The sequence below is a fragment of the Erinaceus europaeus genome, chromosome 19 (assembly GCF_950295315.1).
Source record: "Erinaceus europaeus chromosome 19, mEriEur2.1, whole genome shotgun sequence".
NCBI lineage: Eukaryota > Metazoa > Chordata > Mammalia > Eulipotyphla > Erinaceidae > Erinaceus > Erinaceus europaeus.
The window spans coordinates 22,985,893-23,009,709 of record NC_080180.1 but is presented as its reverse complement, the minus strand read 5'-3'; the positions used below and the strand labels follow the sequence as shown (position 1 = coordinate 23,009,709).

Here is a 23,817-nt window from a genome sequence, read left to right as displayed (position 1 = left end):
CTACTCACTTTTGGAGGTGACTCCTTCTCTGGGAGTTGTGTCTGTGGAAGTTGAGCTCCCATGGCAGTGTGGGGGTGGGTGGGAAGAGAGTGTGTGGGGGCTGGGTGCTCCCACTTTTTGGTCTCTGCGGATTGGTCTTCCAGATGTTCTGGAAGTGCCAGCTTAGGAGTCCTGGAAAGAGCTCTTTGCATCTCTTTTTAGTCAAATTCCAATTAATTGAGCTGATGGAGGGAATCAGAGTCTGAGACACTCCAAATACATTTTCTGATTTTCTCTGAGATACAGCTCAGTGATATTTGACCAGATGTGAACTCAGACACAACTCTTGCTGGACTGTCCTCTATACCCACTCCTGCTCCACAGTCTGACAGTGACTCTTACACCTGTGTACTAGTTGATACTTTGCACAAGGCTCAGAGGGAGGCCATGAAATCCGTGAGTAAGTCAAGCTAATGCTTCTCTTCCTCTCTGATGCATCAGTGTCTCTATTTACTTCACCAGACTGTTCTAACTATCAACTGAGAAAATGTAAACAAAGAGCTTAGCCTTGGACCTCGTTTGTAGGTGCTCATGGGAAAGATAGAAATAGGCTGGGGTATGGATTGACCTGCTAACACCCATGTCCAGTGAAGAAGCAAGTAAAGTAGCCAGACCATCTTCTGTATGCCATAAGAATTTATGTTCATACCCTCAGAGAGGTAAATGTGAGGGAGGATGATGACCAGGGTGAGTCAGGCGGTAGCGCAGCGGGTTAAGCACAGGTGGCTTGAAGCGCAAGGACTGTCGTAAAGATCCCGGTTTGAGCCCCCGGCTCTCCACCTGCAGGGGAGTCTCTTCACAGGTGGTGAAGCAGGTCTGCAGGTGTCTATCTTTCTCTCCCCCTCTCTGTCTTCCCCTCCTCTCTCCATTTCTTTCTGTCCTATCCAACAAGGATGACATCAATAACAACAACAATAATAACTACAACCATAAAACAAGTGCAACAAAAGGGAATAAATAAATAAAATAAAAAATTTTAAAAAATAGGATGACCAGAGGGCTCTGCTAATTCCATCAGGACCTGGAGAGAGATAAGGGGAAAAAAAAATGGAAGGACACTCAGAAGTAGTAGGTGTGACTTAGAAAGGAAGAAAAGGCAGCACCATGGGGGGAGGGAAGGGCAGAGAGATATAGATAGATAGTTATATAAATAATAGTCATTAAAATCAACCCATATCTGTGATCTTGGGAGAACTACTGCAGTTTCCAGTGGAGGGAATGAGACACAGACTCTGGTGGTGGGAAAGGTGTGGAACTAAACTCCTGTTACTTTTATAATTTTGTTAATCAATATTAAATCACTAATAAAAATTTAAAAGTATTAGCTATGACTATTTTGAGTCATGTGCATATTTTGAATTAATTAAAAATCATTTTATTATATTAAAATAAAATAAAATGTTATTACATTTTATTTATTTGTTTTAGTGAGAGAGATATAGGGGACACAGACACACACACACACCCCAGAGCAATGTTCAGCTCTGCCTGATGGTGGTGCTGGGGATGGAATATGAGACCTCAGAGCCTCAGGCATGAGAGTCTTTTGCATAATCATTAGGCTGTCTCCCCAGCTCTCACCCCAGAATCTTTTTTATTAATTTGTTTATAAAATAAAAAATATTGACAAGATCACAGAATAAGAGGGGTACAATTTAATACAATCCCCACCACCAGAATTCCACATCCCATCCCCTCCCTTGAAATCTTTCCTATTCTTTATCCCTCTGGGAGCATGGACCCAGGGTCATTATGGGGTGCAGAAGGTGGAAGGTCTGGCTTCTGTAATTGCTTCTCTGTTGAATGTGGACATTGGCAGGTCGATCCGTACTCCCAGCCTGTCCCTGTCTTTCCCTAGTTCATCCCAGAATCTTAACCAGGAGAACCTGCAGGTATTACCCAGGCACAGAGTGGCAGGAAGAAACTGAAGGTTGGCTTTCTGTCACTGTTGGCAGAGGTAGGCTTGTCTGCTACTCACCAGGCTCTATGACTAATCTCTCTGTCCTTCTTACCCTGGGCAGAGGCATCAGAAAGTAGCCAGGACTCCGGCTCAAATTTTCAGGTAAGAGGTTGTATTTGAAAGCACTGGGGAGCTGGCTTTCAGAAACCCAGTGGGTCAGATGTACCTCAAATGGGAGAGGAAATCCAACCACCCCAGCTCTCTGATCCCTCCTCTGTTCTTTCCTAGGACATGGGAGTAATTGGAGGGAGTGGGAGGACCTGGGCTTTGGCTTTGCCTGGCACTTGTACTTTTCCCTTTTGGAGGCTGGGGCTGTCTCTTGCCCTTGAGGAGGTCCCCTGAGGCCTGGGGACTCGAGAGCCAGGTGGATGCACCTCCTGCCCAGGAGCTGCATTTCCTGGGGTCTGGCACAGCTTCTGGCTCATCTGCCCATGCAGAGCCAAGATGGAAATTTGAAGTTAGACAATTAGACTCAATAACCTGCCTGGGCAGAGGGAGAAGCTGACCCAAGAGGTGCCAATCAAACTGAGGCTTCCTAGGGCTGTCCTTGGCCTCAGCCGGCTAGCCACAGCAGGCCTGGAGGACTCTGAGAGGAGCTCATGGAGGCTGGGGACACAGAGAGACAGAGACAGACTGGTGGGCACCAAGCTTCTTTGCTCTGTCTTGTCTCCTCACTGGCTGGTTTCTCTAACTCCATGTGCTGGGCAGTAGAGATACCAGATGCCACCTGTGGGCCTTGGAGGGGGAGCGGAAGACTGGAACTGAGTTCATGTAGAGTGAGGCCTCAGTTCCAGGCTGGAAGGGTGGACTGAGCAGGGTGTTAGCCTGGCATTGCTTTCTTAGGAATTGGCAGAGGAAGAATGGCATAGAATGAACAAAGTGAAATGTCACATTTCTGTTTTCCTGGCTGTCAGATCCTTGACTTACTTCTTGTGCTGGGAGCTCAGGCTTGTGACTCGAGCATGTGAGAAGAGAGTGGCAGGGTATTCAGCCCAACCAGAGCGGGTGGGTAGCAATAGGGAGAGGCAGAAGCCTAGTGGCTGCATTGTCCACTGTGTCATACTGCGTGTGGAGTGGGCTATGCGAGGAGTAGGTCTGAGCACAGCTCTCGACTTTAGGCAGTGAGCAGAATCCAAGGGACACAGCTCAGACCCATTTGTAACCAGGAGGAGGATGGTGGGGGTGGTGGGTGCTTAGCCCTCAGTCCCAGTGCCTAGCTCTGTGCTGGCAGCCAGAAGGCACCCAGGAAATGTCAAGTGAATAAATAAGTGAACCAGTCTCAAGGCAAAGGAATGTTTTCCTTTCTTTTTTATTCTCTTTCCCTCCCTCTTTTCCTCCTTCCTTCCCTTCCTCCTTCCCTTCTCTTTCTTCCTTCCTTTCTTCTTTAACTCCAACCTTCTTTCTTTCCTTTCTGTCTTTCTTTTCTTGCATTCTTTTATTCTTTCTTACTTTCCAGGGCCTCTCAAATGTGTGATTTTTGCCACATGTACAATTTCACAGCTCTGGTCCCCCTTTTCATTCAGATAGAAACACACACACACACACGGAGGGATACTACACTTTCTCCAAAGCTCCTTCACCATAGAATCTCTGTGTAGGGGGTCGGATAGTAGTACAGCGGGCTAATCACACATGGCACAAAGCACAAGGACTGACATAAGGATCCCAGTTTGAGCCCCGGCTCCCCACCTGCAGGGGTTGCTTCACAAGTGGTGAAGCAGGTCTGCTGGTGTCTATCTTTCTCTCCCCCTTTCTGTCTTCCCCTCCTCTCTCCATTTCTCTCTATCCTATCCAACAACGACGACATCAACAATAACAATAACCACAACAATGATTAAAAAACAACTAGTCCAACAAAAGAGGAAAAAATAATCCCCAGGAGCAGTGGACTTGTGGTGTAGGCACTGAGCCCAGCAATAACCCTGGAGGAAAAAAAAAAAATCTCTGTGTGGTGCCTGGATCTGAACCTGGGGTCATGAGCATGGCAGTGCAGGAGCTCTGCCTGGTGAGCTATCTCTCCACCCCTGGGAAAAGAACTGACAACATTTCTCCTGAGACCTTTCTCATTCTCCAACTTGATCCTAAGAGGTGACCTTAAATCTCAGGTAGCAAATGTTGTTTGTTAGGAACATGCTGTTAGTTGAAAGGAAGCTTGGTTGTCAATCTGGCAAAGCATAGCTTGGTATGAATGAAACAGAACTTGGGCTTCTCCCCTTTCCTTCTGTCTCCACGTCTCTGAGGTGTTCATTGGGCTGAGGGGCAGCTATACACAGAAGTCATAGAGTGAGGGCTTTCTGTGCCCCTGCCCTTCCTGGGCCTTGCTGCCTCTTCCTTTCCCAGTGCTTTGTGCCTGGTGGGCATTGATAAAAACCACTGCAGGATTGAGCATCAACTCTAAGCTGGTAGAGGCAGGAGGGACTACCCTGACTTCTTGGGCTCTGATCCTTCTCCCCGGCCCCAGGGTGGGGCAGGCTGTCTTTAAGGGACAGAGGAGCTAAGTGGCTCCTCCTGTCCTCTGATCCTATGAACTCAGGGACCCAGTCTGAGCCTGTGCTCTGTTTCAGTTGGAAGAAGGGACATGAAACTGGAGCCTTCCCCGGTCCGGAGAGAAAGTCGGCTACGCAGGATTGGGCACATTGGGTGATGAACAGCCTGCCCCACAAAGCAGCTTAGGATAAAACTGAGTGGCTCTGAGCCAGGGGCAGCTCAGTCCACTGCACTGGACTTGTTAGGGAGGGGGGCTTAGTTATCCATAGCAGAGCTGCAGAGTCCTGTCCTTCCTGTTCCTTCCATCCTTCCAGCCAGCCAGTCAGCTAGCCATCCAGCCAGCCCCTAAGGAGGTTGTGCATGGAGGCCCCTCTCTTTACCCCATTTGTGAGCCTTTCCAGCATGCCTTTGTCCCACTGGCAGTACTCTTCCTTCACTCCCTACTCAGCTCCAGCTTTGGCTGAGATTCTAGAAACCTCTCTCTTGGCCCTTCAAAACCCATAGCCCTGCCATGTCCCTTTGGCCATGAGATCAGAGAGATGGGGTCCCTTTAAGGGGTCAGCAGCAGGACCCTGAAGTGACCAGTGGGCAGGACTTGTGCAGCCGAAACAGCTTCAGCTGGGAGGTGGGGTGAGGGTGGCTTAGTTTTAGTCCTTCTTACAGCCAGGGTGACTCATGCACAGAACTGTGACTTCAGGCCTCACTTAGCACCCCTAGCACCCCTCAGAGCACCCATGCAATGCACTCATAATGAGTGACATCACGGTGGTGCAAAGATATGACCTGGACTTGGCCAACGTAGGGGGAGCACAGCTCCAGAACTCAGCTTTATCCCAGCCCTGCCATTTGGGGCACTGAATCATGACCAGTCTCATCTCTAAAAGAGACACCTCTGCAGGTTGTGAAAACTTAGTAAGTCACTCTGAGAATGATGTCTGGTGCCAAGTATGCACTCAGATAATGACTAGTATAGCCAGCTCCTAGCCCTGCTTTTCGCCTCTCTAGTAAGCCGTACATTCGACAAGTATGCATTGAGTGCCTATTAAGTGCCAGGAATACAAGGGTAAACTTGTTTGAAGTTTCCAGTTACATAAGCCTTTTTTTTTCTTTCTTTCTTTTCCTCCAGGGTTATTGCTGGGGCTCGGTGCCTGCACTACAAATCCACTGCTCCTGCAGGCCATTTCTCCCATTTTTTTGTTGTTGTCGTTATTGTTATTGTTATTGTTGCCATTGATGTTGTTGGATAGGGCAGAGAGAAATGGAGAGAGGAGGGGAATACAGAGAGGGGGAGAGACAGATAGACACCTGAAGACTCGCCCCTGCAGGTGAGGAGCTGGGCACTTGAACTGAGATCCTTATGTCAGTCCTTGCTCTTTGCGTCATATGCGCTTAACCCTCTGTGCTACAGCCGGACCCCCACATAAGCCTTTTGTAATGTCCTCTATTTCTGCTTCTGTCTTTTTCTTTCCTTCCACTGGCTGTGCAAGCACTTGAGAAATGGATTGTCATTTGGGTTACTTCTAGTTCTTGATGATCCTGGTCTGCCTGGTGTAGGACTCAGTGGGAGTCAGGTGACCTGCTTCTACTGATGACCTGGTGAGTGGTCAGCTTGGGGCCCTTGGAGAGAGGTCACTTCTGGGCTTCAGCCTCTACAGATTTCAAGTGGAATAATAATCCTGTTCATCCCACTTTGTGTCTTGCTGGATAGATAAATAAAAACTGATGCAAAAGTCCCTTGTTAAGTGAAAATCTTCTGCAAATGTCAGGTCCTAGGATGGAGCACAGAAGGAACAGTCCCTGAGAGTTCCTTAGACAAAGGGGAGAAGGTAATTAACATGGGTGCCAACTCCCTGAGGGGCACAGGGTGTCCAGTGCCTCCTATAGTTCCTGGCATACAATTAGACTACCTGGCACATAGCTATAGACTTTCTGTCAATGTCAGGTAAATGATGCATGTAACAATAAGTTAGTCCAACTGATGCAAATGCAGGGACATGATTTCCGAGGCTGGGCAAAGCAAGCGAGGTCCGAGTTAGAGACGGGCCATCAGGGAGGCGTTCCTGGAGGAATGGAGCAGGTTGAGCCTGGTGTGAAGCTGTGCTGATAAAGTGACACTCTAGAAGACAACAGGAAGGGCACTGGCCAAACAGATCATTAGTTGGCTGGGTTGGAGGGATGAGGTGGGAGGAGACCACAGAGAGGAGTGAAGGCAGCAAGTGACGCTGAGAAGAGCCCTTGAAGCCGAGGCAGAGGAGAGAGACTCCATGGGCGGCCACCACAACTGGGTCTTGAGAGAGAAAAATGCTGGGTAGGGGAGTGTGGGAGAGCATGTCTGAGAAGTGTGGTTGTGGTTAGTGGGTGGACAGACCACAGGAAGCCCTTTCTTTGCTGTCTCCCCAGCCGGGACGAATCTAGCGGTTGAGAACTCAGGGTAGTGGGGGCAGTGGTTGGGGCTTCAGGGCCGGGGGCACCTGTCATCCAGCCAAGCTCTGTCATCCTAATTGCACTTTGTAGGCTCTGATGTGTGGTCCCACTGGTTTCCCAGGCAGGGCAGGGGCTGGCTGGGCTCATTAGAGCTCTGGAAACTGCAGCTATAGTGGGGAAGGAAGGGGACAGAGTGTTTCCAGAAGGCAGCCTGGGCAGGGAGCACTAAAACTTCACAATTCAGAGCAAGGTGGTCAGTAGGTCATCCTTATGGTTCTGCAAAAGACTCTCATGCCTGACGACCCCACCCTGTGTCCTGGAGCCCCGCCTCCCAAGATCCTTGCCCCACTAAGGAAAGAGAGAGACAGGCTGGGAGTATGGATCGACCTGCCAACACCGTGTTCAATGGGGAAGCAATTACAGAAGCCAGACCTTCCACCTTCTGCACCCCCTAAAGATCCTGGGTCCATCCTCCCAGAGGGATAAAGAATAGGGAAACTTTCAAGGGAGGGTATTGGGATACGGAGTTCTGGGGGAATTGTGTGGAAATGTACCACTCTTATCCTACAGTGTTGTCAACATTTCCATTTTACAAATGAAAATTTAAAAAAGACTCTCATGACTGAGGCTCTGAGGTCCGAGGTTCAATTCCCCAGCACCTCTACAAGCCAGAGCTGAGCAGCATTCTGGACCGAATCAGTCTCTCTATTTCCCTATCCCCCTCCCTCTCCTTCTCTGTCTCTTATAAAAATAAAATAAAAAGTAGTTCACATATGCACCAGCACTAATTGACTAGTGGTTTTTTTATTATTTTTATTAGTGATTTAATATTTATTTACAAAATTATAAGATAATATGGGCATAAATCCGCACCTTTCCCTCCTTCAGAGTTCTGTGGCCTCATTCTGTCCACTGGAAACTGCAGTAGTTCTCCCAAGTGCACAGATATGAGTTGACTTATGTCTGTAGCTACCTACCTATCTAGCTATCTATCTTTATTTTTGCCTATTTTTTTTCTATGGTCCTGTCTTCTCTTCCTCTCTAAGTCACATCTACACCTGTTACTACTTCCGAGTGTCTTTCCATTTCTTCCTCTTCTTTCTCAGGGTCCTGATGGAATTGGGGTTCAGAGCCTTCTGGTCATCTTCCCCTAACTTTTCTCCCCCTCTGGGAGTCTGGACCAAAATTCTTTTTTGGGATGCAGAAGACGGGAGTTCTGGCCTCTGTACTTGCTTCTCTGTCAGATGTGACGCTGGAAGTTGACTTGCAGTGTATTTGATGAACTGGCAGCATGCGACTAAGAGGAGAGGTAACCACACAGACCTGTGGTCCTGTCCAGCCTCTGCCACCTGCTGTGTGACCTTGAGCAAGTTCATAAATCCTTCTGAACGCCACTCTTCTCATCTACAAAGGCCTTTGACAGTAAATTTGAGGACTAAGGAGAACTGTGTCTAATGTACTGGCAATAGTGCCTTCGTATAGGTGGCAAAGTGCTCAGGGGGTGGTCTTGGCTGATTCTTTTAGTAGCTTCTTTCCATATCCTGGTAGCTCCAGTAGGAGAAGAGGCTGAGCTTGCACTGCAGAGCTGTGGGGGCAGACCTGGCACCTGCTATTTCTGGGTCCCTCTGTGCCTGCAGGGCCCTAACCTCTAGGCCCTAGGGACATCAGACCTGGAGATAAGCTTTCCCTCCTCACTAACCTGGCACCGAACAGTGCCTGGCATGGAGCAGGCACTTAGTAGATGTTTGTTGAATGAGAGATGAATTAGCCATGGTCCTCTGAATGTCGTGGTCCCAGAGTGCTTTGCAAACACAGAGGGAAGGGTGCTGCTGAGTGCATATCAGGTGTGGTGGAGGAGGGGACAGGTCTGGGTTGAAGCTTCAAGCATGGGGTGCAGTGGGGAGGAGAAGGGGTGCAATTCCACAAAGAAGCTCCAGGAAATTCATCAGCAAGCTCAGAGACCAGCACACAGAGTACTGAGGGAGGATGCGGGTGAAGAACCTTGACCCCTTTCGGGATTTAAGCAGGCCCGGGCTGCCGTTAGTGTCATCTTCTCAGCTTGCCCCGTCCTTGTGGCCTGTGCTGGTGAGTCACTATGGATCAGAGAGAGGCTGTGGCCTGCCTGAGGGCATCTCAGCTCAGAGTACTAGAGCTCAGTGCCTGGACTTTGCTCTACAATACTCTCTTGAGCTGTGTTGTCAGTGAGCCTGGGGTCCTCAGCTCCATGAGCTCTGGGGAGCACTCCACTTCCTGCCTGGCAACACCAGCCCAGCAGCCCACACAGCTCAGTGTGACTGAGCCAGCCCTCACTTGCCTGGCTTCCTGGCACCAAAGAGAAGCCCCAAGGTCCCCTGGCCCAGCTTCCTGTGGCTTGACTGCCTGATCTGTGCCAGACTGGGCTTGAGGACTTGACTCTCAGAGGTGGTGAGGCAAAATATGAGGGGGTGGGATTTGGAGAAAGCTGACACTCTCTCTGTTCATACCCTCTTCCCAACCCCACTGGCTCTAGAGATCTCTTTGCCCCTGGGGTCGGTGTGCCTTGTACATAGTAGGTCTCCACCAAGGAGCAAGTGACACAGGTGAGAGAAATGGATCAAAGGGAGAGCTAGGGTTCCTGGTACTTTCCAGAAAAGGAGGCACCTTCCAGGGGTTCAGCTTGAACAGGGCTGATCACAAGGTCTACCTGCCTCTTCACCCCAGGGGAATTCCAGAAAGAAGCCAACTTATTAAATTACAGCTTCTATTTATTTCCCTGAGTCCTTCTGCCCCCCCCCTCAGAGACCCCCCCCCACTTCTGTTTGCTGCACCAGAGGGACCCTTCCTCAAGCTCCCACTGTCATCAGTGCCTCACCTTAGAAGCTCCCCCCAAGCTTCCTTCACCTCTGCCTCTGGGGTTCGAGTCCAGTGGTAGAGGGTCTCCTCAGCTTGTCACAGGCCACCATTCCCACCATCAAGGAGAGAGGTGAACCTTCATTTACCAGGCAGGGACACTAGGCTTGAGGAGCCGTGGAGCGCAGTAAATCCTCAAGGAAGAGGTAGTGGGCTCGAGCCACTTTTTGAGGTGAAGGGAACAGAGAAGGGAATTCGAGCCTGCAGCCAGGAGACTACCTGGCCTCCTTGCCAGTGAAGGCCAACCCTCCTGAGTGCCCTCTGCGTATGTCCTGGCCACCTCCCAGGGGCTGCTGGTTTCTACAGGTCTAGTTAGGCCAGGTAGGCCAGCAGAGGGCCACACATCTGTCCTATCCCACGGACTCTAGCAACATGTCTCCTGGCACCTGCTCCCCTCCCTTCATCTTCTCTTTCATTTCTCCCTTCCTGCTCTCCTCCCTCTTTGTCTCCCCCATCCTCCCTCCTTCCCTTTCTGCCCTTTCTCCCCCAAACATCTATTGAGAAATCACTGGAAGGCTGCTATCAGCATGTGAGTAAGGCATGGTTCTTGCCCTGCAGGCACTGGGACACTCTGGAGAGAAAGGTATGTGGACAGACAGGTACACGGTGGGGTGATGGCATCGCTCAGGATGTTCCTTACAGAGGAAGGACAGAAGGCAGGGGCAGAATGGGGAGGACTATAGGGGAGTGGGTGTTCCTGCCAGTTCCCCAAAGAATCTGGCCTTAGGGGACCTGTTCTCACTGACTTCACAAAGTGGGGCCATGAGTTGATCCTTTTTACTTCTCTCCTAAAAGAAGTGTGGCCAGAGAGATACCTTACTGGGTAGGGTGCCTCAGGTTTGAGCCCCATCACCAAGCAGGTACCATGGCACCACATCTGGTGCTGTGATGTCCTGTGTCTCCCCCTCGTCTCTGTCTGAATGAAAAGTGACCTGGAACAAGGCATCATTTCGACCAAGTAATTTTTTTACTTTTTAAAAAAAAATTTATTTTATTTATTTATTTTCCTTTTTTGTTGCCCTTTTGTTTTTATCATTGTTGTGGCTATTATTATTGTTGTTATTGATGTTGTTGCCAAATAGGACAGAGAGAAATGGAGAAAGGAGGGAAAGACAGAGGGGGAGAGAAAGACACCTGCAGACCTGCTTCACCATTTGTGAAGTGACGCCCCCTGCAGGTGGGGAGCCGGGGGCTCAAACCGGGATACCTAAGCAGTCAACCAAGCAATTTTTTAAAAACAAAAGTAGGCTCCCAGGATAGCTCACTTGGATAGAGTGTTGGCTTTGCTGTGGGCGTGACCCAGGTTTGAACCCAACTACCCACTGCACTGAAGAAGGCATTGCTGCTGTGGTGTCTGTCTCTCTGTCTCTGTCTTTCTATCTGAAAAAGTCAACTTGGAGCAGTGAAGCCCAGAGATGAACAAACAAACAGAATAATAACACAACTCGTGGCTTTGTTTGTTTGCTTGTTTTGCTTAGAATGGGGTGCCAGCCACTTCTCATTTGAAGGGAAAGTAAGCCAGGACACAGGAGCATGCAGGAGATGATGCAGAGATCTGGGCTACAAACGCTGCCCTCTTGCTCCGTGTTCTGGACTTTTCTGCGGCCAGGTGGAGGGGACTGCGGGCCGCTCTGGGAAGATGAGGCCACAGTCCACAACTACAGCCCACATTGTCTTCTTCCTTCTCTCCTCTGTCTTCCCAGCAGAAGAAATCTCAGCTAAGTTTGATAAAGCCCCAGGTTCTAGAGCTAAGCTGAGTGCCTGGTGTTGAGGGTGGTGGTGGTGGTGATGGTGGTAAGGAGCAGGTGGGCAGAGCCAGGTGTCACTAGGAAGGGTCAAATGGTGACAATGTGAATTCTCTTTCCTCATCCTCTGGAAGCCTTCCTACTCTTCCTGCATGCTCTCTCAGAACTGGGCAACAATCTCTTTCTTCGTGGCACCTATAGACTGTGGAGGAAAGAAAGGGAGTGGTGATCAGATAGAAACCTGGCCTTCTTTGGCCAAGAGCCGGAGGACTGTAGTCAAATGTAGACCATTCAGACCAGCCGAGCACTTAACTCATCATGTCTGTGAGCCCTCCTAACCAGACGCATAACCTCCAATTGTAGTCAAACTTTCTGTGCTTTATGATGGGACTCTCTGGCTTTCAAGTCATTCGAACATTAGCTTGTTTATTTTTGAGATGGGTACATATACGGACACTCATCTCATGAAGATGGTCAACCCCTCAGTGACAGAACCATATTTTTTTTCCTGACCAGAGCACCACTCAGTTTTGGTTAGTGGTGGCATGGATGGGGATTGAACCTGGGACCTCACATACACAAGTCGTGGGGGCTGTTACTGTGCTTTTTCTCAGGTCCAGCAGAACCTTCTGAGGTCTGGCTTCCTCTTCCCCTGGGAGGAACTGACAATAGTGAGTAACAATTAGGAACCAGACCTGGGAAGCAGAGGTCAAATTCTAACTCTTCTTACTTACTAGCTGTGAGGCAGCTGCCACTCTCTGTGCTATAGGCCCTGTGCTGTAAAGCTCCGGCAGTAATAAAGTCCTTCCTATAGGCTGCATGTGGGTGGAGAGAGTTCCTCTGGAAAGTAGTTAGCAGGGTCCTCTCAGCCTCTCAAGCCCACTCTGCCCTCAGGCCACCTTTGCCACTTGCCTTGAAGCTGGACATACAGACAAATATAGAAAACCTCTGTCGATCTAGTCCTTATCCATCTTGTCCTTAGACCCTTCTTAGCTTCTCTCAGAGTGGTGACATTCTAAATTTTTCTCTACATAAAGATATTTATCTTCTGAGACAGATGTGTGTGCACATGCGCACACCTCCACACACGTTCACATTTGTATATACACACAGGCAACCACATTTGCATATGATACATGTGCCAAGTACTTCTCCCAGTGCTTCATGTATATCAGATAATATAATCCTACAGCAGCCTTCTGAGGTGGACTCTGCTACTGTGCCATCTAGAAGAGGAGGAAGCAGAAGCAGATAAAGATTAAGTGACTGAGACAGGATTACAATTGTGTGTATAAGAGAGGCATTTTCAATTCTTCACAAGGTAATGATTATTATTTTTTAATTTTATTTATTTGTCCCCTTTTGATGCCCTTGTTTTCTTATTGTTGTAGTTATTATTGTTGTTGTCGTCGTTGTTGGATAGGACAGAGAGAAATGGAGAGAGGAGGGGAGGATAGAGAGGGGTAGAGAAAGATAGACACATGCAGGCCTGCTTCACTGCTTGTGAAGCGACTTCCCTGCAGGTGGGGAGCGGGGGACTTGAACCAGTTTCCTTACACCGGTCCTTGTACTTTGCGCCATGTGTGCTTAACCTGCTGTACTACCACCCAACTCCCAAAGTAATGATTATTTTTACCAAGTACAGTGCACAGGGAGTTTTTATTTTCTTCCTAAAATATATACATTTTTATTTTTAAAAATTTTTTTATATTTATATATTTTCCCTTTTGTTGCCCTTGTTGTTTAACATTGTTGTGGTTATTATTGTTATTGATGTTGTTGTTGGATAGGATAGAGAGAAATGGAGAGAGGAGGGGAAGACAGAGAGGAGGAGGAGAGAAAGACAGACACCTGCAGGCCTGCTTCACCGTCTGTGAAGCGACTCCCCTGCAGGTGGAGAGCCGGGGGCTCGAACTGGGATCCTCAAGCCGGTCCTCGCGCTTTGTGCCACATGCGCTTAACTTGCTGTGTCACCACCTGACTCCCATACATTTTTCTTAATGATTTAATAGTGATTTACAAGATTATAACAGATATATATAACAGATATAACAGTTCTTCTTCTTCTAGCATTTGCCCTTCTTCCGTAGCCAGACAACAGCGTCAGGTTGAGCCTGATGTAAAGTTTCGAATTCCACACCATTCCCATCCCCAAAGTTCTCTGTCCCCCCCCCCCCCACACACCTCCAGTGTTAACCACCAGAGTTCTCCCAAGGTCACACAGTTTTTCTTTTTAGTTTTTCTCTAAAAACACTTTTTTCCCTCCAAGCTTATTGCTGGGGCTCAGTGCCTGCACTACAAACCCATTGCTCCTGGTAGCCATTCCCCCCCCCCCCCATTTTATTGGTTAGGACAGAGAGAAATTGAGAGGGAAGAAAGAGAGAGGGAGAGAAAGATAGACACTTGTAGACCTGCTTCATTGCTGAGGACTGAACCTAGGACCTTGGAGTCCCAAGCATGAAGGTCTTTTTGCATAACCATTATGTTGTCTCCCCTGCCCCTCCCCCCAGGATATTGTCTGTGACTCCAACATGCTTATAAAGAGAGAGGGCTCAGTACTCCTGGCCCTCAGCCCTGCATCCTGGCTGCAGGCAGCAGTTATATGTGTGAAATCTCTCACTCTTTGATTCTGAGTCTTGCCTGGGGACAGTGGCAGTAGCCTCCTGCCTGAGCAGCTCACCAGGAGGAAGACAGGGATGCATTATCTCTATAGCCCTCCAACCTTCTTCTGTGTATTCTCGCTTCAGAGCCTCACCCCTGGGAGCCACAAAGCACCCTCCACCTCCACAAAGGTCACACCCAAGTCTCCATGGCTTTTTCCTTCTTGCCCTCAGACTTTTTCCTCACTGGCCACCTGGATTTCTGAGGACTTGGCACTAGTGGACTGGGAAGCCAATGTATAGCAATCAAAGTAGACCTTTTTTTTTTTTTTTTTTTTTTTCCAATTTAATGAAACAGAATAGAAGCTCACAGTGTGTGCTTAGGGAAATAGCGCCTCTGACAGAGCACTGCACTTGTATGCCTGAGGCTCCTGGCTCCAGCCCCTGTGTCACATGACCCAGTATGGAGCTCTGGCTTCTTTCTTGTGTGTGATCTAATATGATGGAAATATTTAAAAAAGTGTTTTAGGGAGTTGGACTGTGACATAGTGGGTTAAGCAAAGTACAAGGACTAGTATAATGATCCCAGTTCGAGCCCCCAGCTCCCTATCTACAGGGGAGTTGCTTCACAAGCGGTGAAGCAGGTCTGCAGGTGTCTGTCTTTCTCTCCTTCTCTGTCTTCCCCTCCTCTCTCTATTTCTCTCTGTCCTATCCAACAACAACGATAGCAATAGCAGCAACAATAGTAACAACAACAATGACGATAAACAACAAGGGCAACAAAAGGGAAAAAATTTTAAAAATAAAAATAAAAAAGTGTTTTTAAAGGGGCCAGGCAGGTGGTGATGCACCTAGTTGACTGCTCTGGTCTCTCTCTCTTTCTCTCACTCTGTATCTCTCTCATTAAAATAAATAAGTACAATATTAAAATAATAATAATAATAATGATAACCTGGGACCAGGGAAATGGCTCAGTGGGTAAAATGAAGAATTTTCATGCATAGCATTTGGTCTTTCTCACATAAAATAAGTAAACCTTAAAACCAAAATGAAACCCAATGCCTTATGCTTTGCTTTTAGGCATAAAAATGTATAAGATTGTTGTGTGCACTCACCAGAGCTAAAGCAGTTAAGTGGAGGCACCATTCTGTTCCACAGGTGGAGGAAGAGAGAGACTCATGACTTGGTGGTTGTTTGGAACACACTAGCCTGGCTTCTGGCTTCTGGTTATTTCAGCTGCAGGTTCTCACTGATTCTATGACTCTTCTCTAGTCATGGAGACATTTGAGGAAGTGGATACAAAGAGGCCACTTTACCTATCTAAGGTTCATGATTTGCCCCTTTCTTCTTCAGCCCTGTCTCCCCTTGTCCACTGGTGAGAGAGCGTAGAATGACCCCCCCCCAGGAGCTCACACAGTAGTTCACATACGTAGTCCACAGGCACACGTCTGAGCCTGGCTCCCACCTGCCTCGTGGCATCGTTCTTTTTTTTTACTTTTTAAATATTTATTCCTTTTTGTTATCCTTGTTGTTTTATTGTTGTAGTTATTGATGTCGTTGTTGTTGGATAGGACAGAGAGAAATGGAGAGAGGAGGGGAAGACAGAGAGGGGGAGAGAAAGACAGACACCTGCAGAGCTGCTTCACCACTTGTAAAGTGACTCCCCTGCAGGTGGGGAGCCAGGGGCTTGAACCTGGATCCTTACACTGGTCCTTGTGCTCTGCGCCACGTGCACTTAATCTACGATGCTACCGCCCGACTCCTCAGCATCGTTCTTATACAGGTGAAGCTGCATCTGTATTGATTGACTTTCTCGGTAGGGAAGGGGCTTAAGTCAGTAAGTATGACATCCACATTAACTTCCCCTGTGGGAAGGATTTAAGTCACTGAGCGTGTTCTTCCTGTTGACTTGCCCAAGGGGGAAGGGCTTAAATTTCAGCCAGGTTAAGGCCAAAGACTGGAAGGGTGGGCTAGACAGAATCTTATTCTAATAAAAGATGTGCCCTCCTTTCCTCACAGTGGGTCAACTAAGACTCCGAGCCTTCTGGGACAGGAAGAAGGACAAAATCAGTGCAGGAGGCTCCTGCCAGCTTGGGTTGTGCTGAGGAACCTGTCTTCACAGGCCCCGTGGTGGCATTTGGGACTGCTGGGGTATCAGGCACCACCAAATCAGTTTCTTCTGTTCTTCTGTGTGGCTGACAGCTGACTCTCAGAGCAGCTGTGTACCCAGCCTCATGGAGACAGGGAGGACTCTGACGAGGAGGTCTCTGACACCCACTCTCTCATCTTCAGTCAGGAAAGCTAGCCCGGCACCCCCAGCCCTGCCAGACCAGGGATAGCTTTCAGCCATTTAGAAAGACGGCATGTTTTAGAGCTGAGCTGTTAGTGCAGTATCCTGGCACCCTCCTGCTGGGAGCGAGTCTTCAAAGATCATTTGTAGCTGTTGATCAGTGAGAAATATTTATTGTGTCTGGCAGGGCTCCACAACCTGCCCCTTCTGCCTCCCCCCTCCCCATCCCTCAGTGCCCTTCTAGCCTCAGTTAGTCGCAAGGGACAAAGGAGATGAGAAACACAGCAGCTCTGGCAGAGCCGTTGAAAACACTGATCCTGGGTCTCTGTCATCATTCTTACTGGCCAGCATGACCTGGCCATGAGCTCTGTCTTCTCTCAGCTCTTTGGCATGGTTCCCTCAATGAAAGGCTCACCCTCCTCCTCTCAGGTGCTGCTCTCTCACTGTCATCTCCTGTCTCAGCGCTGCTCGAAGGGGGCTGCTTTTGAGGTCATGACATTTGTGGATTTGGCTTTGTCTGTACCCAGTCAAAAGACTGAGGGTTCCTCTAGTTGAGGGACTCCATCTTGTCTCAGTCCCCAGCACTGTAGAAGCTCAGGTCTGTCCTGCCCAGCCCCTCATGGGTGGGGGCTTGCTGAAGGCTAGGCAGCGATGGGCACAGGCTCTCCAGGAGAGGCAGTGTTTGAGCTTGGCCTTAACACAGGGTCTCTCCTGGTGGGGAAATCTGGATTCAGCAGGTGTCTGGGATGGGATCTAGGAATTGGCCTTTCCTCAGGTTATCAGATAGTCCACAGGCAATCAGCTACTTTGAAGGCTGGTCTGCTTTGGTGGCGAGAGGAGGGAGATATCGAGGGGAGGGGCGTACAGCGTGGCAAATGCACGGATACCCAAGTCTTTGAGAAGCTCAGTCTAGCTGGATTAGGAAATCTATATTTGGAACAGTGGAGTGGGGCGTTTAAAGGTGAAATGTGTCATGCGCATGGAAGCCAAGACACAGAGTTGGGTGTTTAGCAGGCAGGGTAAGGGACAGGCCATCGAGAAATTCTGAGCGAGAGAGTAGCATGGCGAAGACAGGCATGACTCGAGCCTCCTGCAGAGGGGAAGTTGCAGTTCTCAAGAGTCGTTCTGTAAGTGCTTCTTCGTGTCTAACCTCAGTCATGTTTATTGCAGTCATGTTGGAAGACAACTCAGTGGGGCCCAGCTACTGCAAAGGGAAGTCATTCTCTCATCTGAGAGAACCCAGCTATCTGTGTAGAGCGTGAGTGTGGGCTGAAGTTCTGGGCCAAGCTGGCAGGGCTCTGAGGCCGGGGCTGTGCCAGGGCTGCAGGTCTGAAGGGTAATCGGAGCCCTTATGGAATTAGAAGCCCGGGCTTGTCTCTGAGGCACGGCCTCCAACACAGGCGCACACACTGTCCCTTTGCAGAGCTTGTGGGCATGAGTGCAAGTGTGTCTGCTTCCTGTGATGAGGCTGATAAAGGCTCTGGGCATGGAGATAAGGCCCCAGGAGAAGAGAGATTAGATGTGACTCAGGAAGGGGCACAGGAGGAGAAATTAAGGGGGCTCAGAGTGTCTCACTGCAGCTTCGTGAGGTGCGCTGAGACAGGGGTCTGCCTGAAGCTCTGAGGACAGTGGAGCAGGTCCTTTCCAGCTCCAGCTCGGACCTACCCCGGATTGGGGGGAGCAAGTGTGTATCTGAGTCTCTTTGGTCCTCCCCTGGTGCTCCTCCACTCTTGCCTCCAGTCCATTTTCTACACCTGTTGTTTGCAGGATGCGCTGATGGAACCCCTCAAGACTCCAACCTCTAAAGAGGGGACATTTTTTTGAACAGGGAGCTTCCTCCCCCCTGGGCTCCCAGACAGGTGGAACATTCCACTGAGAGGTTGAAACAGGAACAGGTGTGTGGATGGTACAGCAGAGGAGTGAGTCACAGTGGGGAGGAGGGTGGCTGCCCACCACCCCTGCCCTCTTCCTGCCATCCTGCCCTGGGAATGCTGACCCCAAAATGTTAGCACGGCCAGGTGGGTCACCTGGACACCTGGAGAGGCCAGGTAAGAAGACATTCTAGAAGGAGACCCTGCCTCTCCTGTCTGGGGATTGCACTTCCACAACCCCTGGGGACAGCTGTGCGGCCCCATTCTGGGGACACCGTTCACTCTGCACTATGTGAGTGTTCCCCTACCCCCCAGGTTGTGCTAAGGCTGTGAAGTCAGTGCTAGCAGATAAGTAGGAGGGCAGAACCAGATACTTTTCTATGTTTTGAGCAAACAATGGGGACCTTTCCAGGAAGCTGGAGGGAGGGAGGGAGTTGCTTGTAAGAGGATCCTGCTGGATGCTCTGTGGGGTGGCTCCAACAGGTTTTTGCATTTGTTGCTGATAGCTTAATGAGACACCAACCCAGCTCTCTCAACTAATGACCACACCTGGGCGGGGGAGGGGGATGGGGGGATGCCAGATAGCTTGTGTGGGCCAGGGGAGGGCCATTAGGGGAGTAAAGACCAAGAAGGCAGAGCATCTGGGATTTTTGTGGTTAATACACACTAGCCCAGAGTGGATGTTTGCTGTTCAAAGACTCTGAAGAGCAACTATGGGTTTGGGGTCTGTTTCTGAGGCCCAAATGAGCATCCTGCATTCCTTCAGAATTCAGGCTGTGCTTGGCCCTTGTGAGCAACTAGGAAGACAAAGGGGGTTATTTCTGTGTCCAAGAAGCCAGTGAGGTCTGAGGAACTGAGGAGCATTGTGTTTCTGGAGCTGCTTCTGCAGACACCTGCTAGGGAGAGGACCAAGTGGGGTGCTCAGGTGTGGAGTAGTGCATTGATGCATGATCTGAACTTCAAAGCCCTCCTTTCCCACCATCAAGAACTTTTGTAGGTCTGGAAGCTGAGTTTTGATTATGGGATAGGAGCCTGGCTGCAGGTATGTCTGAGCCCTTCAGAGGGTGTGCTGGAGGTAAACTGAGACAGCTGAATCTCTACTGATGGCTCAGGCACTGGCTGGATTCCAGCATTAGTGACCCTATGGTGTATCTCCCCAGCTGTCTCCAGCACTCCTTTCCAGAACTGGTCTTGTCACAATGTGGGGCACAGAACCCCCCCCCAACCCCCACCAGTCCTTATCGCACAAGCCTGCCAAATATTTACCAAAGCAGGGTTACAGGGGGAAGGTGCCAGGACCCAGGTAAATGTTGTGTTTGTGCTGCCCAAACAATGCCATGCTTCATGGGCTCCAAGTGCCCTAGTCCTGTGGGCAGGCCTAGAGCCAGGCCCCTGTGAAGGCTGGCTGCAGGCAGGCTTGTGTGAGCCGGGGAGGTGCCACTCTGCCTGTTGGCATCCTGGCCTCGAGTCATCTTTGGGGAGTGAAATCTGATACAGAACTTCTGTGTGCTTCTGGTGGGAATCGTCAGCTCTGCCCACTTTAGAGGAAGGGTGAGGTTGGCAAAGCTAATCTACATCATGGAAACTTGGGAAAAAGACTGAGCTGTGAAGCAGGGCAGACTGAACTGTGAAGTTTGGCTTAGCAGCTGTGCGATTTTGGACAAGTTAAGTAACTCCTCTGATCATGAGTTCCCAGTGTTAAAAATGGAATTTGAAGAGCCCACATTGCCACGGGTGATTGTGCAGTTTCCTGTTATAAAGAAATAGAACAATTCCCTTTACAGCAGAACCTCAGTATTTCATGTCGAGAAACTGGAAATGGAACTATATTCAGTTTCATTCAGTAAACATTTTTGAGCAAAGGTATTTCCAGTCCCAAAGCATCAATGATTTTTGTGTCTTTAAAAACCCTTTGAACATCATGGAAGGCAGAAATATTTGGAAACTCTATTATTGTTGGCAGTTACTGTTCTTTTTTTGTTACTCACTCAGGAAGTCTTTATCTGTCTAGTTCCAGAACTGGGAACAATGGTAGGTGCAGAAACACACCCTACAGCATTGTTCTATAGGGGACCAGGCCACCCCTCAAAGTGCATTTGGCCCTGCAGGAGTGGTGTCTCCTCCTGCAGAGTTGCCAGGGGAGGGCTCTGCCTGTCCGAGGTGGGAGGGCAGATTGCTCAGTGCTGCGGTCATCCCTCCTAAATATGGGGGCCTGGATTCTGGGATCACTGAAATTCCCTGTCTGAGAATTGGGGGTGTCCCTGTCCTACTGGGCTAAGGTGTCTGAAATTGGACTAGGGGGAAATTCCTCTGGAGCTTTCTGTCTCCCTTCTCCCAAGCATTGTCCCTTTTATTTTGACCCAGTCTCCACTCAGACATCTGTTCCCTCCCTAAATGGTCTTCACTACAATCAAAGGCTTTGAACTTGTGTACACACACACACACACACACACACACACACACACACACACACACAACTTGCTTGTTGCTGGTCTCAGGGCCAGCTTCTATCTGAGGCAGGTCTTTTCCCTGTATTCCAAAGTAGGGCTGGCAGTTTTGCTTAATCAATCAAATAAGCCATGATTCATGGCTTACCCAGTAGTGAGAGGCATTGGTGCAGGCAGGCACTGAGGGTGCAAGGCTGTGTGTAAGTAACAACTGAATGGTAAAGACCATAGTGGGAGTTGATGGGCAGCTGAGACAGCTCCTGGTGATGCAAGCACTTTGGGGAGACTGAGTCAGTGAATCTTGAACACTGGTTACTGTTGGAGTGAGGTATTAGGCTGGGGGAGTCGGGTGGTAGCACACGGGCTAAGTGCATGTGGTGCAAAGCACAAGGACCAGTGAAAGGATCCTGGTTCGAGCCCCCGGCTCCCCACCTGCAGGGGAGTTGCTTCACAAGCAGTGAAGCAGGTCTGCAGGTGTCTATCTTTCTCTCCCCTTCTCTGTCTTCTCCTCCTTCTCTCCATTTCTCTCTGTCCTACCCAATAACGACATCAATAGCTACTACAACAATAACTACAACAACAATAAAAACATGTTTTGTTGTGGCGGTCTGGTGTTGGGCTGCACCGCGGAGAAGAGAGTGGACGTCCAGAGCAAAGGGGTACACAAATCTTTATTATAGGATGGGGGGGGGGTTGGTTCAGACCACGTGGGGCCAGCCGGCAATGGCCGTCCCCACTACCTGACCACGGGGGGAGAGAAGGGGGCGAGATCTGAGAGAGGGGGAGCTGAGAGCCCAGAGGGGGGGGTGAGGGGGCTTTTTATTGGGCGACAACCAGGGGTGACGTGTGGGGCCAGGATTGATTGAAGGGGGCACTGCTAGGATTTCGCGGGGCGTAGTAAAACCTGGGGGTGGAGACTGCATCAGAATAACTCCTCAGCAACAAACATGGACAACAAAAGGGAAAATAAATATAAAAATTTTTTTTAAAAAAAAGAGATATTAGGATGGTAGGGAAAGAATCTAAGTTGACTGGAAGCTGGAAGTCAGTCTGACTGGGGCAGTTCATGTTGATATTGACATTAAGAACGTAGTTGGGAAGCTCAGTTTTTCATAGTCAGTCATGCCTTCTGAAGGTTACAGCATCCAAGTGGTACAGACACACGCACTGAAAAGTTTCATCTGTCCAGCTCCCTCCCACAGTCCACTGTATGTTCTTTCTGAGATGCTCTGAGCTGTGACCTAGGGACGAATTTGGCCCATAGCCTGGTTCTATGTGACCCACAAGCCAAACCCAGGTGTTTCTGTTTTTGAATGGTGGAAAGGAAACCAAAAGGGCTGGGGAGACAGGATAATGGTTATGCAAAAGACCGAGGCTGTGGGTTTCCATGTTCAATCCCCAGCACCATTGTAAGCCAGAGCTGAGCAGTCATCTGGTCTCTCCCCCTCCTCTTCTCCCTCTCTCTCTCTTTCTTTCTCTATATCTCTCATGAAAATAAATAAGAATATTAAAGAAAAGAGACCAAAAGAAGACTATTTTGTGACACATTAAATTTATGTGAAATTCAGACTTTGGTGTTCAAAGGAAGACTTGTTCTGAAACATGACAGCACTCATTTATGCTCAGCTACTTACCTCAGATCTGTGGCTACTTTCATAGCGATTGATACCAAGGCAGAGTTGGGTAGTTGGAATAGAGATGATATGACCCTGAAAATATTAGCTGTCTTACCCTTTATAGAAAAAGTGGTCAAACCCCCTTTAGGTAAATATAAGCATATAGGCAGTTTCAAACTCTTTCTTAACTCAAAGGATAGCATTCTAAGTTAATTGCTTTGCCTCATCCCTGTCTTCATTACTGAGTCTTGGAAACTTCCATATCAAAACTATAACAGGGTTAATGGGAAGAGGATCTTAATTTGATTTTTTTTTTTATATTGCTACCAGGGCTATTACTAGAACTCGGTTCCTGCACAACAAATCCACCACTCCTAGTGGTCATTTTTTCCTTTCTTTTTTTTTTTAAATATTTATTTAATCCCTTTTGTTGCTCTTGTTTTATTGTAGTTCTTGTTGTCGTCGTTGTTGGATAGGACAGAGAGAAATGGAGAGAGGAGGGGAAGAAGGAGGGGGAGATAAAGATAGACACCTGCAGACCTGCTTCACTGCTTGTGAAGCAACTCCCCTGCAGGTGGAGAGCCAGGGGCTTGAACCAGGATCCTTACGCCGGTCCTTGGCTTGGTGCCACGTGTGCTTAACCCGCTGCACTACCGCCCGACTCCCCCTTTCTTTCTTTTTTTATTTAAATTTATTTTTTATTTAAGAAAGGATAAAGTAACAAAACCATAGGGTAGGAGGAGTACAACTCCACACAATTCCCACCACCCAATCTCCATTTCCCACCCCCTCCCCTGATAGCTTTCCCATTCTCTATCCCTCTGGGAGCATGAACCCAGGGTCATTGTGGGTCTTTTTTTTTTTTTTTTTAATTTGATAAGACAGAGAGAAGTTAAGAGGAGAGGAAGAGACAGAGGGAGAGAGAGACAGAGAGATACCTGCAATGCTTGTTTCATTGCTCATGAAGCTTCCCTTTTGAGGGTGTGTAGCAGGGACTCAAACTGGGGTCCTTGTGCGTGGTAAGGCGCACACTCAGTTGAGTGCACCACCACCGCCTGTTAATTTGATCTTAGACATGCTTAGTTTCACGTAAGACTTCAGACCCTGAGAGGAATAATTAGTAGGTGGTCAGACTCTGGGCCTGAAGCTTGGAGCCCAGAGATGAAGAGGTGAGAAGCCTCTGTAGGGAGGTCCTGAGTGTGAAGCTGTGGCTTTGGTCTGTAGATCACAGATTTCCTTCTATGGAAACGAAGCACAAGGCAGAGCATTTTGAGCACTGTGCCAGTATGCTCTGGGTGCTAATATGAGTGCTTCATTCCGCTTGAGAAAAGATAATGAAGGAGAAACATGGACCCAGCACTTACAGGAGCAGTACCTCTACCACATAAAGCGATACAGCTGCCTTCTTGACTCAGATCATAGGGAGTGTGCAGCAACGGCCAGAAGGGA

At 48.9% G+C, this 23,817-nt stretch overlaps 1 protein-coding gene across 19 annotated transcripts in view; it reads left to right on the top strand.

The window, feature by feature from the left end:
* The window catches only part of PLEKHA6 (pleckstrin homology domain containing A6), a 166,331-nt gene that overhangs the window by 55,748 nt on the left and 86,766 nt on the right, over window positions 1-23,817 (top strand). The window lies entirely within an intron of this gene.